Raw genomic sequence first — 17,806 nt, 5'->3', positions numbered from 1 at the left:
ACATGTATATCAAATAAACATATGAAATGCTGTGCTTTTCAAAATATTGTGTGGAAGCCCTTTTAAGAACGTTAAAAAATGCATATCTGCATTTCCAGTAGCACTGTGTCACTTTTTCATAAAAGAAAGTAAAAGTAGAAAAAATAGATGTGTATACAATTTGTAATTGGCACTCAGTGTGTGCCAGTTTAATTTATTAACAGTACATGTATACGTCCTAATATAACCCATTGCAATCTTCAGCTGCTTATGCAGTCCTACTTTTTTTCTCTACATTATGTGACTTGTACTCCAACTTTCACAATGGTAAAAGTGGAACTACAAGTCCCATAATGCAAACAGCACTACATAAACACCTACAAATTAGTATGCATTATGTTGGCAAGTATGCATATACTCTTATCACACTGCCATTTAGAAGTGTACTACAACTCCTTTCCATGAACATTCCCTCTCTTTAACTAAATCTTACAGAGCTTTTGCAAATGCACATACACATTTCTTAAATTTCATGAAAATGCTCCTAAAAGCAACCATTTTTAACCGCCCACCAATTTTATTAACCTTTGGTTCACCATTCCTTCTTCCATTGTAAATATAAACCTTAAACCTATCAGTTCTTCGCCATTACCACATATCCCCACTAACTTTCTTTCACAATTATAGGAAACAAACACATCAATGCAATCAACAACTGAAAAACGAATACCCTTTGCATCCGACAAAGTAAGTACATTAATGTGCCAGGTATATGTATGTAATTATAGCAGCACAGTTCCACTATATATATTACCCCATACTACTCTTTTCAAACCAACATTTCTTTCACTACCATTATATTCAAGCCATTGACACTCCTACTATTCCAATCTACACATCACCATTGCCACTCGTTGCACATGTCGTCCCCTCATGCTTGACGAATACCTGTATAGGCATTGCTTACGCAGGTTGCCATTATTAAAAGCTTGTAAAGTGCATACAGTATTAGAGACGTACGCTCAATCTTACCGGAGCTATTCCTGTCTATCAGTGACCTTTTATAGTAACTGTGAATGACTGTCAATGTGACTGATAATTTACTCCTGCCCTACGATTACGTGTACATATACTGCTTATCTTTGTTATCCTTATTAAGAGTGTTTTTAAATGTTTACATTATTGTAGGCAGGCGCCTAAATTTTTCATATGAGCTATTCCTGCCTGTCTGTGACCTATTGCATGCAATTGTGCTTGATTGTCTACAGCAGTACTTCACTCACGCCATAGCATAACTAACATGTGACGTTCTGATAATTGTCCAATTACATCCAGGGAAGCCACATCTATGCTGCTAACTTGATCTAATTCATACTCCCTTTTTATAGCCTTGCCACACTGAAACCTCACTTGTGGACATAGTTCCCACTATAGCCTACGCATTATTATGCAGTGGACTCACTGGACACATCGAACACTTGACTTGCTACTTATTACCACCCTAAGTGGAAGGCCCGCCCTGAACGATAGTGCCCCCGTGTTGCCCTCTCACATGACTTACCTAGAAAACACACAACATAATCTTACACGCCTCCTTCTCATTCCTAGCCTTGCCTACCTATCTACCTTAAGCTGCCAATCCTTATCTTCTCCTACTTAGGCTAGGTTCTAGGCTTACTTATACCCCCTCCGGCCTTTTTTTCCTTCTTGGAGGCGGCCGGGTTACCCCCCTGACCCCTTGCTGTTACATTTTGCACCTTCCCAGGTGCTGTTTCCTGCCCTTCCTGGGCTTTTGTTTCTTGTGGCGCCGTTTGGACACCCCTCCCTACGCTTTTGCGCTGTTTTCCCCCACCCCGTGCCTAAACTCCCAGACCCTCTATCGTCCTGCATTTCATGCGGCCCAGGGCCTGGGTCATAGGCTGAGTAGTGTGGGTTCACTTTGCTTCTCTTACCAGATCCCTACCTAAGTAATAAATCACAGACAACTTATGTATATGGAAAAGTTGTAGGCCGTAGGCATATTATTTTCTTACAGAAAATACAACTCAACAAAATAAATACACTGCCATATGCTTTTGGGCACCTTGTGTCCAGTCCCGAAGTTGCCCAAGGCTCCTCCTGAGTCTTTGTTATCCCTGGGCCTTCGTTCCTGGGCACATGCCGCGACACCTGAGCGGGTGTTCTTTACGCCCGCTCAGGTCCCCCCCAAAAGCCCCCTACCTACAACCTCGTTCTTGGAGTGCCCTGAAAATGTTGGCGGGAAAAACCCCCATCCCTTTCCTTGATAGGTGTACCCCATCCTGGTGAAATATGTCCGGATTGCTCCGGTGTAAGCCATGTTTTATGAAGTGCAGACCTGTGCTCCTGCAGTACTTTTCTACTGATTTATTTAGTTTCTTTCTGGCTATTTCGATTGCGTGCCTCTTCTGTGCCCCATACCAGACCCTTCTTGGTATTATTTCTGACATAAAAATCTCGGTTTTCCACCAGCTGCGGGCTATGCTATGCAGCGACTCGCAAATGTTCCTTTGTAATTTACCCCTATTTGTACTCATCACTCCGAGATGTATAACTAGGTACTCAGGGGGGTCCCTGAAACCTATCAGGTCCGACAGCCTGTCGTGGATGTCCTCCCAGTGCATCCCTGGGAGCAGAGTCTCAGGAGCTACAACCAAATGGCTAGCTAGCCCCCAGTCCTGACAGTTCAGACATCAGTGTAGCCCCTGGTCTTTTCCAGACCTAGCAACACCCCTGCCCGGGAGGCCCCACCAGGATGTAATTGTGTTCCTGAAATGTAGTCCTTGCTTCTCCTCTTCCAGCCACCTGCCTGCCCGGGTCACGAAAGAGTGCCCCACTATCCATGCCGATTTGTAGGGTCCGGCCTCTATGGAAACGGGGGAGATAGTGTTATATCAGTTCCTCCCTTATGTATTTTTTAAAACATTGCAACTTCCATCCCCCAATTCTTCTCATCCCCTTCACTCCCAGGCCCCCCCGCCCTAGCAGTGGTCGCTGCTCCTATCCTGAAAGAGTGTGTTCCAAATTCGGCTGGATCCATCCTGCTTTTGCCACCGCCTGTTTCAATACTTACTGCCTGAAACTGGTACCTGCTGAGTGCGCTTCGTCCCTATGTATTAATAACTGCCCGTCGACCTCTGGTCGCAGATCTAGGAATTCTTGAGTGATGCATCTGGGACAGTGGTCCTTCTCTCTGATGCAATTGAGATCTATTGCTCTCCCCTTCCCCGTTTGGTCTGTTTTAGGTTTCTTTAGCATTATAGACATCCCCTTTTTTCCCATACTAATGTCTTTCCTTGCCAGGCCGTCTCCTGCCACCGTATTCCTGGCTACCAGTTCCCCTACTCTGAAAGTCACATAGTATGCTAGCGCAAATGCTGCCCTGAACAGCGCTGTTTCGTACGTGCTGCTGCATGTGTCTCGCAGCACTTTTAACAGAATTATCAACTTCCCAAAATGTACCGGCCTTCTGTTATCTGGTTTCTTCCCCTCTAATTTCACCCATCCCCTCATAGCGTTTTTTATTTTAGCGCTGTCGGTCGGGTCCGGTATGCCCGCCACTTTTGTGGTATATGCCACCGCCGCTAGGTGCGCTGCTGCCCAGCTTTTCTTTTTCCCTTTGGCAAATGCCCCTTCGAGAAATTCACAAATTTTTTCCATTGACATTTTATCCACCTCTTTTACACCTGTTTCCACCAACACATCTTTTACATGCTTTTCGTACTGCTTACCCGTTTTGTACGTTAGGGCGTTCCTGGTCAGCTTGTCGATGACCCTTTCCTTTCTCCGTTCTTCTCCCACTTCTTTTGAGTCGACCTTGTGGCCAACTATGCTTTCCTTTCTAGTGCCTCCAATGGGACCCATGCCTTCCGCGGCGTGGGCGTTCTTTCCTTGTCGGTGTTCGGTCTCAGCTCCCTGAATTTCTCCCACTGAAAGCGAGAGATTGCATCAGCCACCACATTTTCTTCCCCAGCGATATGCCTCGTCTTTATGCATGTATTTATTTTTAGGCTTTCCAGTGTGATTGCCCTCATTAATTCCAACACTATCATGCATGACGCACTTCCTTTGTTTAACACGTGCACCACCGCCATGTTATCTGACCATACTGCCAACTCCTTGTTTCCTAGCTCTTCCCCCATACGCATAACGCGACCCATATCGGGAAGAGCTCCAGCAGCGTTATGTTTTTTGTCCATTCCGCCACTTGCCATATTTTTGGCCACTTGCCTGCACACCATTCTTTCCCCATTATTGCGCCAAAACCAAGGCCACCTGCTGCATCGGTGAACAACACCCTTTTACCTTCCTCGTTCGCCGGTGAGCGCCATATCACCGACCCATTGAAGTATTTCAGAAATTCTGCCCACACTTCCAGATCTCTCTTGATACCTCCCCCTAGCCTGACTCTGTGGTGCCCCTTGGTAGCACCTCTCGTTTTCGGCTCAATACTTCTCTGTAACACCCTCCCCTGTGGTATGACTCTTCCTGCGAAGTTCAGCTTTCCTGACAGCGCTTGCAATTCTCTCACTGTCGCTTTGTTTTTTCCTTGTAGTTCCTTTATTGTCTTCAGCAGATCTGTCACCTTGTCCTCTGGGATCCGACACCTTCCTTTGTTTGAGTCAATTTCTATACCTAGGAATTGGATAATCTGCGTTGGGCCCATCGTTTTCTCCTCCGTCAGAGGAAAGCCCCACTTGCTTGTTATTTCCACGAATTTGTCCAGGGTTGCCCTGCATAGCTCCGAACCTTTGGGCCCGACGAATAAATAATCGTCCAGGTAATGTACCATCATGGACTCCCTCATTTCTTGTGTTACTGCCCATTGCAAAAATGAACTTACCCTCTCAAAATATGCACATGAGATGGCGCACCCCATCGGGAGGCATTTTTCTACGAAGTATTCCCGCTCCCAATGCATACATAACCATCTTTGTGATCCGCTGTTGACTGGCAACAGGCGGATGCCGATTTAATGTCTGCTTTCGCCATCCAAGCCCCTTTTCCCGCTTTCCTGACCAGCTCTATTGCCTCCTCGAAGTCTGAATATGATACTGTTGCATCGCTCTGGGCGATGCCGTCGTTCACTGAGGCCCCCGGGGGGTAGGATAGGTGGTGTATCAGCCTGTATTCCCCTTCGTTCTTTTTCGGCACCAGCCCTAGTGGAGAGGATATAAATTCTTTGAATGGTAAGGCCGTAAAGGGGTCCTCCACCCTCCCCAGTTCTACTTCTTTCCTGATCTTACTGGTCACTATATCTCTGTTTTCGGTTGCCGATTTTGCATTGCTGGGCGCGAATCGAGTAATCTGCGTCCGATCCGTGCCCAGCAATGCTTTCACAAAAGATGCGGTTGGAAAGGGGAGAATCTCCCCTTTCCAACGACACCTCCCTCGATCTCTGGCTTGAAATATAGCCAGAGAACGAGGGGGAGAAAGGTGGAGACTCATGATGACGTGAAATTGAAGGTACTCCAGCCCCCTGGCAGTGTAGCCTGGGGGTTGGATTTCAGTTTTGAGTGATCCCTGCTTTGCAGGGATCTGTCAAAACAAGGTGCCAAAAAGGACAAGCTATCTCGTCCACGGCACTATGGAGGTAATGTCAAGGACGAGATATCTTGTCCTTGGCACTTAGGGGGTTAAAGAATAGGAAAACTGTGGCCTAATGGTAATGCAATGGCAGATTGTTGTTGCAGCAGCATTTGGTGTCTTATAGTAGAGGCTGGGAGAGAAGAGTACTTCATATGTAAGGTGAAGTGTTGTATATAAATACTTTGGCAGTATACAGATATGTGTGAGCAAATGTAGAATGGTAGCAGTGTAAGGGATCTAATGAGAGAGGATGGAAAGTGTGACATGTATATTGAATGAAACATGGAATTAAACATGGAAAATGCTTACCATTTAGAAATGTTTCATTTTAGGAGTATTTTCATGAATGTTAAGAAATGAATATGTGCATTTATATGAACTCTGTGTCTAACTTTGATGTAAAAGTAAATAAAAGTAGATGGAAGGGATGTGCAGCACTTGGTGTGTGTAAGTAATTATTATTAATATGTTGGCAGTACATTCAAACTTGCCAAAATGATGCATTCCAATCTGTAGGTGGTTAAGTAGTCTATTGTTGTTCTTTTGTTTTTGTTCTGAGACTTGTAGTTCCACTTTTCTCATTTTAAAACTTGAACTACAAGTCCCAGATTGCAGAGAAAAATAACAGGAGTGGATATGCACCTACGGATTGGAATGGGTTATATTAGCAAGTATGCATGTGCTGCCAATATATTAAACTTCCACACACCAAGTGGCACTTAAAGATGTTCTACAAATGTTTTGCATCTGCTTTTTCTTTCTTTTAGAAAAAGGTTACACACAGTATTATTATAAATGCAGATATGCATTTGTTTTACTTTTAGTAGAATTTTCCTAAAAACACACACATTTAAACACACAGCAGTTTATATTTTGATATGGATGTCACACTCTCAAACAGTGAAGTCCAGTTCTGTATTTTCTTTCCATTTTGGGATTTGTAGTTTGATTTTATAATGTGAGAAGTGGAATTACAAGTCACAGAATGCTAAGAAAAAAATGAAGACTTGATAAGCACCTACAGATTGGAATGGTTCATGTTGGCAGGTTTGCATGTACTGCCAACATATTAAACTTGCAAACTCCTAGTGCCACTTAAAAACGTTCTACAGATGTTTTTCATCTGCCTTTTCTTTATTTTAGAAAACAGTTAAAGTGCGGGTCTAAAGGCACATGTGCATTTTGCAACTTTCATCAGATTGCTCTTAAAAAGAAATATGTTTAAACGCACAGCATTGTAAGTATTTGCTGTTTCATGTGAGCAGGTGCTGAATGCTGCAATGCATGGATTTTGCTGGAGTGGTTAAAAAGAGAATATGCTTATTGAGACGCTTATTACGGGGTAACTAGCAGGAACCCCCATTTAAATATTTATATATTTGTAAAAGAGTTGAAGAAAATACTTTAAAAAATATAAGCATATCTGTACTATGTATTGTTAGATGCAGATGTTGAATCTGGAAATAGCAATCTTGGAGAGTTTCACAGTAGTTATTGATGTGGATGGTTGTTATTAACAGGAGATATGTACTCCCAGAGTTGAAGTGTACATCTGAAGTGTTGAAGTGAGATGAAAGAGTTAGGTGCAGAGTTTTTGGATGTGATTGGTGGATGGATGTGTGACTGTTTGAAAGCAGCTAATGAGGCAGTGTTACAAACATGAAAGTGGAAAGGGTAGAAGGGCTGTACTGTGCTATGGGCTCTGCGAACATCGCAGTAGTCCACGTATGGCACGTGCCAAATGCAGGTCTTTTGAAGATGCCTGGCTGTCAGAGGGGACTGTGGGGATTAGCCAATAAGGTGTTGTGGTTTACAGGAAGATAGGGTAGCAGGTGTTTTATTTGTTGTGTGCATGGAAGATGGATGTGACGATTGCTAGGAAGAAGATGAATGTGTGGATGGTGGGAGATTGTTTTATGAATTATTTAAAGGTTATACTGAATTTTGTGGAATCTCTGCTAATATTGGATTTCAGGGAGTGGAAGTTTGGTGGTATACAGTTTCTGGGCTAAACTTGATGAGTTTATTATCTTTTTGTCAGAGTACGTCTCAATTCCAATATCCAGATATTAATATTGTGCATTGTGGAGGAGATCGTTTGGGCTATATTTGCAGCTGGCATTAAACGATATGTTCCAAATTTTAGTGGAACTATTTCCATGTGCAAACATTATTTCTTTCTGAAATAAATCCAAGGAAAATATGGAGATGTCCAAATGTGTTTTGTGTACAAATGGAAGAACCTAAGCACCATCTGAATGAAGTTGTACGTGCTTTTTTGAATGGCTTAGGCATGGCATCTTTTCCAAATGAAAATATCAAGTTGGATGGTGTAAATACTTTTCGGAGCAATGGAGTGGATTTAAATAATGTTGGGAATTACATTTTTCTTTTGAATGTTAAAAATGCTTTGAAAACATGAATGTAAACAACTTAAATGGGAAAATTAGAAGTGCATAGGAAAGCATGCGTTAGTAGGTGTTAGATACAAAAATGAGACGAGAAAAGAACTTGAAAACCAAAAAGAACTAAAAAAAGGTTATTTTAAGAGCCACCATTATAACATAAATTGTTTAAATTGAGTGTAAACCTCCCCACCGCTTCAATTGGACATAATAGCCATGGATACCGTGATAGTCTGCAAATGGCATATGGTGCCACATCAGGATCTTTGAGGATGTCTGCCATGGAAAGGAGACTGCAGAGACCGTGGGTAGTTGTGGATGTCCACAGACATTGGGGGATGAGCCAATCAGGCATACTGGGTGTTGTGTGTGGTGTGCAGGAAGACTGGGTAGCAAGAGTTAATTTTGTTGTGTGCAGTGAAGATGACAATGGCTATGGCTTTGAGGAAGCAGACAGTCTAGATTGTGGGAGACTCATGGATCCATTGGCTGGTGATGAATTTCAAGTTTCATGGTATGGACATGATTGTAGTGCACTGTGGAGGAAACAGTTTAGGCTATGTTTCCGGAAAGTCATTATAATTTGCAATGAAGGAAACATTTGGAAAATTGATAGAACTGTTTCCACATTCATAGCTCAGAGACAAATGTGGATGCGTTCAAATTTATTTGTCGACAAATTGAGAAAGCAAGGATCAATGTGAATAAAGTTGTATGTATTTGTTTTTGCGGGATACTGGAATGGCATCTGTCCATAATGAAAATACATTTAATATTGCCAATATTTTTAGAAGAGGTGCAGTGCATGTCACTGATGTGGGCAATCAGATTTCTCATGAAACCATTTCAAATTGCATTGAATCAGTGTTTGTGAAAATGCAGAATATGGATTGAAGTATTCTTTAGTTGTTGAAGTCTGGAAAAAGATAAAACAGAAAAAAAATGAGAAGCACTTTTTGCAAAAGTTAGAAAAAATTATTAAGTTCAGTAGAATAATTGTTAGTTGAGTACATAAAACCAAAGAATTAAAATATATATATATATAAAAGGCAAAAAGAGAAACACAAGTTATTTTAAGAGCCACCTTTTTGAAAGAAAAACAATTAAAATGATTTCAATTCTCTTACACCAAATCTGGAATTTTCCAGATGTCCACGCATTACTGTGTCTGTGGACTATGCAAGCTGCAAATGGTTTTTCAGGAGAGGCAAGGTGGGGAAGAGAAGAGAGGGAAGGGGCACAAACCACAGAGACAGAAAGGCAGTTGGACAGTGAAAGATGCTGGATGGACCTTATATTTAAGGTGGGGGCAGTGTTTCTCATGCTCCCTGACTGCAGCCTTGAAAGCACTATGAAACTGCTCCTCGCACAGATCGGTGCTTTGCAGTACAAACATAGCACTATGACCCTCATAAGCAAAGGGTCAACAACATTCTGTATGTTGTGTTTGGCAGCTGCTGGGATCCTCTGCCCCAAATGAGTATTCTTTGTGGTGACAGGGGCAGTCAAGGAAGATGGGGTAAAGGCTGTCAACCTACTTTTCCCTGAGAAAGGTATTGGCTTTCTCAGAGCACCTGGGTGGTTGGAATAGGTGGTGCGGCGCATGGAGGTGGGCTCATAGGAGTACAGCCCAGGTTTTCCATGACTGTACTCAGTGGATCTCACCTTGGATGTCTGAGCGTTGGTACACCTCCAATGATAGTAAAAAATCACCACACCAGGAATCACTCTGGGCGCTGGAGATAGGGACTTCCTCTTGATCCTCATCTGTATCTCCAAGCCTGGTCCACTCTCCAGGCCCTCCAAGCTGTTGTGGTGTTGGTGGGGGTGGCTGGAGAGGAGGGATTGCCATGAGTGATGCCATTTGCAGCACAATTGCAGCTCTTCCAAATAACTCTGCAAAGCAGGTGCTCTCTCCTGGACTGCCAGATTGCGAATGACCTTCAGAGGAACTGTTTGTGGACCGCACGACTGTCAGTGGACAACCAAGTCGAAAACAGGCTTTGGAAAGTTGTGAAAAGATTTCAGATCAACTAAGAATGGGTCTGGGATCTCTGCAAGGGTCAACTTCATACTTGAAACAACCTAGTTGACAGAAAATGCAGTTTTAAACTGTCTGCAGTGATGAACAGTGTCCGCAGACATGCCATCACGTCGCAAAGATGTGGTCACATGATGATGTCCGCGGCCATGACGACCATCCACAGACACCATCGGGTGGAAGACACAAGGCACATTTGCGTGAGTGTCAGTAGAACAGGCGTGCAGTCTGCAGACTAAATAAAAGTGCATCATGCAAAACCAGACATGCTGTCCGGGGGCACCTCCATTTTGATAACAGACACCCCGAACAGTCTGGGGTGTCTGTTCTCAAAATGGAGGTGTACCCGGACAGTCATATGGTCTGCGGATAATAATTGAGGTTACAAAAAGAAATGACAGTCCAATATACAACATATGTTTAGTATACAAAAATACATGTATTTATGAAAGGGATGGGGTATCAGAATGGGAAACATAAATGGAAGAATTTGGAATTCATGTACAATAATGATCAGGGGAGGAAGGGAGTGAAGTTTCATCAAAGTGCCTTTCAATCATATTTTGGGAATTTGATGGGGATGATTGCTGGGGAGACAGGGGACAGGTGCAAGAAGGACAGTGATAATCAACATTTTTAATAATGTGATTTGTAACATAATTTAAAAGTTCCTTAACCATTTTTACTGCTAAGGAATTTGGTCATAATGGAAAATCCCATGCACCTAGGATGAGCAATCTCGTCTTTAGCACTTAGTCATTACTAAGTTTATCCGATTTTGCAGACAACATCATGATTTCATTATGTACAGTTGGGGACAGAGTTTGTCTTTGTCATTCTTGGGATTCACCATTGGTGTGTTGTTTCTTCATGTAAACTATGTACTATAAGACAAAATTATTAGTTCATTGAGGTCTGTAGAAATGAATGTATTTCTTTATATTAAAAGATGTATTGTTTACCATTAGAGATGTTATCATTATTCTTTAATGTTGGGAAGTTTTCTTCCAACCACTGAAGTGTGTTTGCCATTTCTGTTAAAAGAAAAGAATATTAATATTTTCTTATAATAAATGTTTACATAGTGAATAGTGATAATAAAGAAATAAGTACAGTGTACTGTTTGGTGAGAGATGTTTTTGGAATAAGCGAATGGTGTATGTAAGTCTCTATGAACAGTTGTACTGAAGTGATAATATAAGGTGTATGTCATCAATGACATTTATGATGTCATCTTTGATGTCCTGGGTGTTAGTCTTAGCAGTGTGTGCTTTTCTATGTTCCCAGTGCTGCCTGAGAGACTATTGTTTTCACTTTTGCTATTTGCATTCTGGTATTTGTTGTCTCCCAGGCTAGCTGGGGGAATAATGCCACAAGTGTACACTTCTAGCCTAACATTGTTCTATAAGGATTTATATATTTGAGTGACAATATGGTATGTGTACTTTTCAAGTCTTCTTTATAAAGCAGAGTATTGTTGAAAGCCAGACATGGGAGTGAGGAGGGGAAACGATGAGAGGGCAAGAAAGTCATGAGTATTCTTCCAGGATTTGACAAGAGATGTTACAATCCTGGACACTGGTAAAGTAATTTCCCCTGCTTGTGGCTGCTTTTCAGGGCACAAGTAAATGACACAGGTGGGTGGACATTGTTAGCTTGCTTTTAGATCGCAGATGCAACCCCTTGTTTTTTTTTTTGGGTTGACAAGCTTGCTCATGTGTTTGGCTATCAGGATTTTGCTCAGGTTGTCATGTTCCCAGTGCAGACGCTTACCCACAAGACCACAAGCACTTTTTTCATATTGGGATTTTGTTTTACAGAGACTATGTCACTACAGATTGCTGGGTTTGAGAAGGTGAGCATTTGTTATACTTTGCCTATATATTTAATGGAACATTTCCACTCTCAGTTATTTTTCTGGTGTTCATTGCTATTTTGTCTTGCACACTTTTTTTCTGAGGGGAAGGTTAATTGAACTACATTTTCATATTTATATATTTCACTTCAAGCTATATGTTCACTTAATGTGCATTTATTTATGGGTGCCAACTTTTGATTTTAGCTAGGGGGGCTTTGGCATATGTTATTCTTGCAGCCGGTAATTTTTGCAGTTCGTTGGGGTTGTGCAATGTGTGACAACAGTCACTAAGAGACTAAGAGACCGGCCATACAACAAGAAGCTTGTAGCACGTTGCTTAAACAAAGTGTGTGATCCTTGGCAAATTAATTAATCTCACTGCTCATTGCCTCAAGAAATTCTGAGTTCTCCAAGTCTTCCATCTTTTATACATAACAATACCACTGTCAAAACAGTGGTGATGTATGAAAGTCTTTGAGCGTGGTCGGATTAGGGTGGATTTCAAAGGCATATGTCATTCTTGCAACACATCATGAGAGATTTTACCCTACTTATGCACGCACGTATCCATGATTGTTTGAAGGTGGCACACGGAAAGACACTGATAAACAATGATAACACAGATTCTGAAATGAAAAACAGGAAACCCAAATGATAATTATACACACAGCTGTGGCAAAGAGTAATAATTTAAAAAAATGTAAGGGACTTTAACAGATACAGTGATCAGGAATTTATTTAAAAAATACATTGGGCACGGGCAGAGGGCGTGCCCACTGCCCATGGCTGGAAGCCCATGGCTAGTGGTCTGGTATCGATTAACAAAATACAGGAGGCACGGCTAGAGGCCATGGCTTATGGTCTGGTAGTGATTTAAAATATACTGTGGGAGCAGCTAGAGGCCGTGCCCAGTTGCCATGGCAAGTGGACTGGTAGTGTTCTAAAATGGATTGAGGGGTCGGCAGAAGACCAAGCCACCCGGCCATGGCTGAAGGCAAGGTCATGGCTAGTGGTCTGATAGTGTTCTAAAATATACAGTGGGCATGGCCAAAGACTGTGGCAATTGACCATGGCTAATGGGCATGGGCAGTGGTGCGGAAAAAATCTATAGAATAACAAAACCCTTGAAATTCAATTACAAATATTTAGTTGCAAGGATTTTAAGGTGAGCAATACATTGTGAAAAAGCCTTTGAAATTCAAGGAAACCACTGTAGTTGCAGGGACGTTAAGGTGAGTACTTAACGCAAAACAAAACCCTGAAATTTATGGAATGCCACCTTAACATAGGCCCCTGTTGCTCAACCTTTGACCACAATGTTGACATCATTGGTGACATCACGCATTACATCAGCTATGACATCACTGGTGATATCACAAATCACATTAAAACACTAACTGTCATGACCAGTTATCACTGCCTTTAGCCGTGCCCACTGTATATTTTAACTCATTAAGGAGAAACTAGCCATGGCCTTTGGCCATGGCCAGTGGCAAAGGCCTCCAACCATGCCCATTGTATGTTTTAGGCAAATATTGTCACACAAAACTCTTATAAAACAGATATATACATTCACTCTTAGGAGCAATAGATTAGCATTTGTTACAATGACCAGGGCAACATAGGTAACTAGTTCAGATGCGTGAAGATAGAAAAAAACTCTTAGAATCAAACCTAATGACTGGTGCTAGTAGGTAGGTGTTGACACCAGGCTAACCAGGTTCTTCTAGGTCTAGGCTGATTGAAAGCAGCAGGGACTACTTTTTAGCTCACAGCAATTTTGCTGATGCCTGCCCTGCTAAACTATATATGGAAAATGTTTTTTTAACACTTATGCTATCACACACAAACCAGCTTCCCTAATTCTTACAAAGTCCAACCCTGAGATGGTTTGTGGCATTGGGCCCAAAAGGTCACACGTTTAAAGTGTACATTGTTTCCAGTAAGGTTTATATAGAGATTTGAAGTGCCAGTAGTTATGATTAAAGCATTTCAAATTTACATTAAGTTCAAGTAAATTTCAGAGTAGGACTCAACACAATCCAACAACTAGGATAATCCTAGGGGCCTATCCCTAACCAAGCTTCCACCACTAAATCTCACGTAAGAGTGAGTTAGGGCCAGGACTTTACACCCATGTGACCCTATGGGAGACAGGGGTGGTGGGGCAGACACATTTATGCTAACTTATCCCCCCTTACTCTGATTCTTCCAGCGACCACTGTTGTTGTGCCCGCAGCACTTTCAATCAGTGGAACATGTATATGCAATGAGACAATAATTCTAACTATTAATGGGTGAATGTATATCTGTGCCATATCACTGAGGCTCAGTCTTATACACAGTTTACCAATACTACACCCAATAAAGGACACCCATAAATGACATCTCTTAAACAATACAATCCGAACTAGTAAAATATTCAGTGAGATGCTATCAAAAGGATTCACAAAGTAAAAGCAGTTACAGGCAATGCTTAAATCCAACATGCAGGGATATTGGCCATTTGCGGGCCATTGAACACTGTTGTTATATTAACTATGTGCACATGGAAAATATTGTTTTGTGCAGTGTGACCCAAGGTGTAAACTCTAACAGGACCATGTTAGCCTTTCTTCTGTCTCGAAATCTTTTTCTGGTTGTACCTACTTTTTCTTTCCACTACGGCTTTGACACATTTTTAGTCACTGTTGTTCTTTATGGACACGGTGAAGGCTGTCCCTTTGTACTTAACTATACGTCTATGCAGAATAAAAACCACATACTGCATATTGGTTATCAATTCTATTATTGTTGTGTTGATTCGTAAACCCTGCTTTTGTGCTTTTTGTTTTGCTTATTCATTAAACTGCTGTTTTGTAGTAAGGTACCCTTCATTCACTTCCTTTTGTGACTTTACAAAACTAGCCAGGCTGCATTGAATGTACAGTTAGGGGACCAGGCTTCTTCCTTTTTAGCAGGTGTAAACACACCATGCCGTCATGTCTTCCCATCACCCATGGATTTCATTACTTAAGGAAAGTGACTTGCAGGACAGCAGGAGAGGACAAAAACGAGGAGACCGGGTAGAGACGGGACAGAAAGTATCTGGGAATGTGGTATTATAGATGCCCTCTTTGACTTTCTTTAAAGATTCATGAAATCCATGTGTTTCATTATTTCAGCTATTAATCATTGCTACTAACAATGTTTCAGTTCTGCTCAGTGTGTAGGTCATTTGTCTTAAAGTAACATTGCTTTGGTTATTACGTTTCTGAGGTTACTTATTTTAGATGTTGGCTCCTCAAGTTGACTAAAACGTTCTTTTTGTGCGGTCAGTACGTACTTGATGTATGAATTCATTTCGAATTGTATTAAGTGAATTATGAATTCTGTATTTTGATATTACATTCTTATTTTCTGTCCATTACGATATATGAACGCAATACAAATCAGTAAACTTAAAATATACAGAAAGGAAAAAGAACATCCCATTGCAGTCAAACATGGGGCAAGCTTAATGCGTATGCTAAATAGTGTAAAAATTGAAATAGTAGCACCCAGCCAACTACAGACCAGAAGCCAAAAAACAACACATTGTAGTGAACTAATTAGTATAATGAATATGCAACATATAGGAATGGACAAAAACTGGTGCGGGGTCTCGGCAAGGTAACCCCACCCCGTATTATTAAACGGTGTTGTACCTAGCACATTGGGATAAACACTAATCTGCATGAAATGTAACTGCTCAGCTGAATGCCAATAAAGCTGGTGAAGTTGGCACCACTTTTATTTACCTAATTCCGTTCCTTGAATACTCACAGTTAGTTTAAAACATGCAGAACCTTAAAGGAATAGTGCAGCCAAAAATATCATTGTCTCAAGTGTTCGGACATGTGTTTTTAAGCATACGTTGATCGATCGTACAAACATTTCCTATGCACCTTAACGTAGTTTTCCTCTTTTTTACACATACGAAATCAGGCAGCAGGGCGCGGCCAGCTTATGATAATCTTATCTGTTGCCGTACTGCCCAAGGTGGACTGCCCTGGCGGCACTAAATCATATCCCCCGCCCCTGAGGCTGACATCACCAAACCTATTGATATTCTCTGCAATGACGTTACTGGGCAGCATAGCCAAACGTGCCCAGTCATCACCTAAGTGTTAACGTTAGTTGACACAGAAGCCGGAATGTCAACACACACCATCTCACAACACAGCGCGTCCCAATTCTGAACATAAAAATAAACTTTTAAAGGCAATAGCAAAACTGTGCAATTTGCAAAGTACTTTTATCTCACAATAAACGCTCCGAGAACATTCGGCGATTGCCGTATTCAAGCTTTTTTCTTGATCCACAAATGTTTATCGTGAGTCACACGGTGTTCCTTTTGGGTATAAGAAGTGCATTAGATGCACCATGATTCGCAAGGCTTGGGCATCAGCTTGGCAGTAGGCCACCATAAACGATGTCAGGTTGCTCTTTATCACTGGTGCCGCGTAAGGGCATATCGGCCGGTGGCGATCGCCCCAAAAAAGTGTCCCTGTGATCCAGCCATTCAAGTGTATCTGCAGTTGCCGGTTAAAATAAAACATCTGTTGGTATCTGGAATCGATGACAATCACAGAAAAACAGGATGAAGCTGTTTGAAAAACATAACAGAAATTTGTCTCAGTAGCCGATCTTTATTACAATTTATCATTTTACCCATTAATTCGGCCTGTGTTAAAACTAATGATGAGCACAGACGTGAAACAATGGGAACACAGAGAAAAGAACATGGGAAGTAGTCTACAATTTGCTTCAGAGGTTAGTGCTATGGAATATGTTCAGCTCGAAATGGGATGCGGAAGTTGAAGCTACAATTCGAAGAACAGATAGAAGGCATTTTAATTAAATATTAGCATGGAATTTGGCGATTGTGTAACCTGGGGAAACCCAGTGGTGGACTACATGCATCTCGATGCTGGACTGCCCATGCGCCCGCAACAAAGACAAGTACAAGTACACACACAAGTTTTATTTTCATGTCATTGCAATATGCCACAAAGAACAACCCAGTACAATGTAAGCCAGCAATAATGGTCAGAAAATGAAACCTTGACTCGATGGTCTATAAAATCGTCAAAAGTAAAACTTACATAATATTCGGCTTTTCCATTCTCTCTGTGTAACGCAGAGACACCATTCAGATCAACAAATTATCATAAAATTAAATTACATGTTCCTTTGTCCAGTTTTGGAATGGTGAACCTTATCATATTTGACAGTATTACACCCCTCCCTTCATTCATTGCTTTCTGAATCCTCCCTTTCTTTCAAGGTCGAAAAACAATTGAACCTTATACTGTGTACGATGAGTGGGTTTGCTCAGCTTGCAAGCAAAAATTCAAAGCCGCTGACCTTCACTCAGAATGGGAGCCAATAGCCCTTCAGACCATAGTGGCATTAGAAATATTTTTGAAAAACATATGAATTGTTTGCTGCCATCCACCAATGGCGTGCACAATTTCTAGTCATTTACTTTGTTCCTCTGGAGTACTTCGCACTCTCCCAGTGACTCCCACAGCCAGCCCACACAACCTGTCAGCTCAGCCCATCTCCTGTTCACACAGCAAACCACACAAACATTTTTCGCAAGGAGAAAGTCTTGATCCCTGACAAAATGTGCTCATATGAGAATGTCCGAGCAAGCCCTGCTGTAACCCCCTCCTGCCAGGCCGCGGTCCCCTGAACCCATGACCGCAGTTCTCCTTGAATGCATCTGGTTTCCAGACCCTAACCCCGCACCACCTCAACCTATATATTAGAGGCCTATAAATTGCACACGTGTGTTTGTACTATCCCACTTTGGGTCACTAGCGAGGTGAAGGGTCTGGGGGTCTTGCCCCTGAGGCAAACAGTGGGGGTTGGAATTGATAGCTGACACGT

This window comes from Ambystoma mexicanum, chromosome 4p (assembly GCF_040938575.1).
Source record: "Ambystoma mexicanum isolate Mex_15411 chromosome 4p, UKY_AmexF1_1, whole genome shotgun sequence".
In the NCBI taxonomy this organism is placed as follows: domain Eukaryota; kingdom Metazoa; phylum Chordata; class Amphibia; order Caudata; family Ambystomatidae; genus Ambystoma; species Ambystoma mexicanum.
This window is presented reverse-complemented; position numbering follows the sequence as displayed.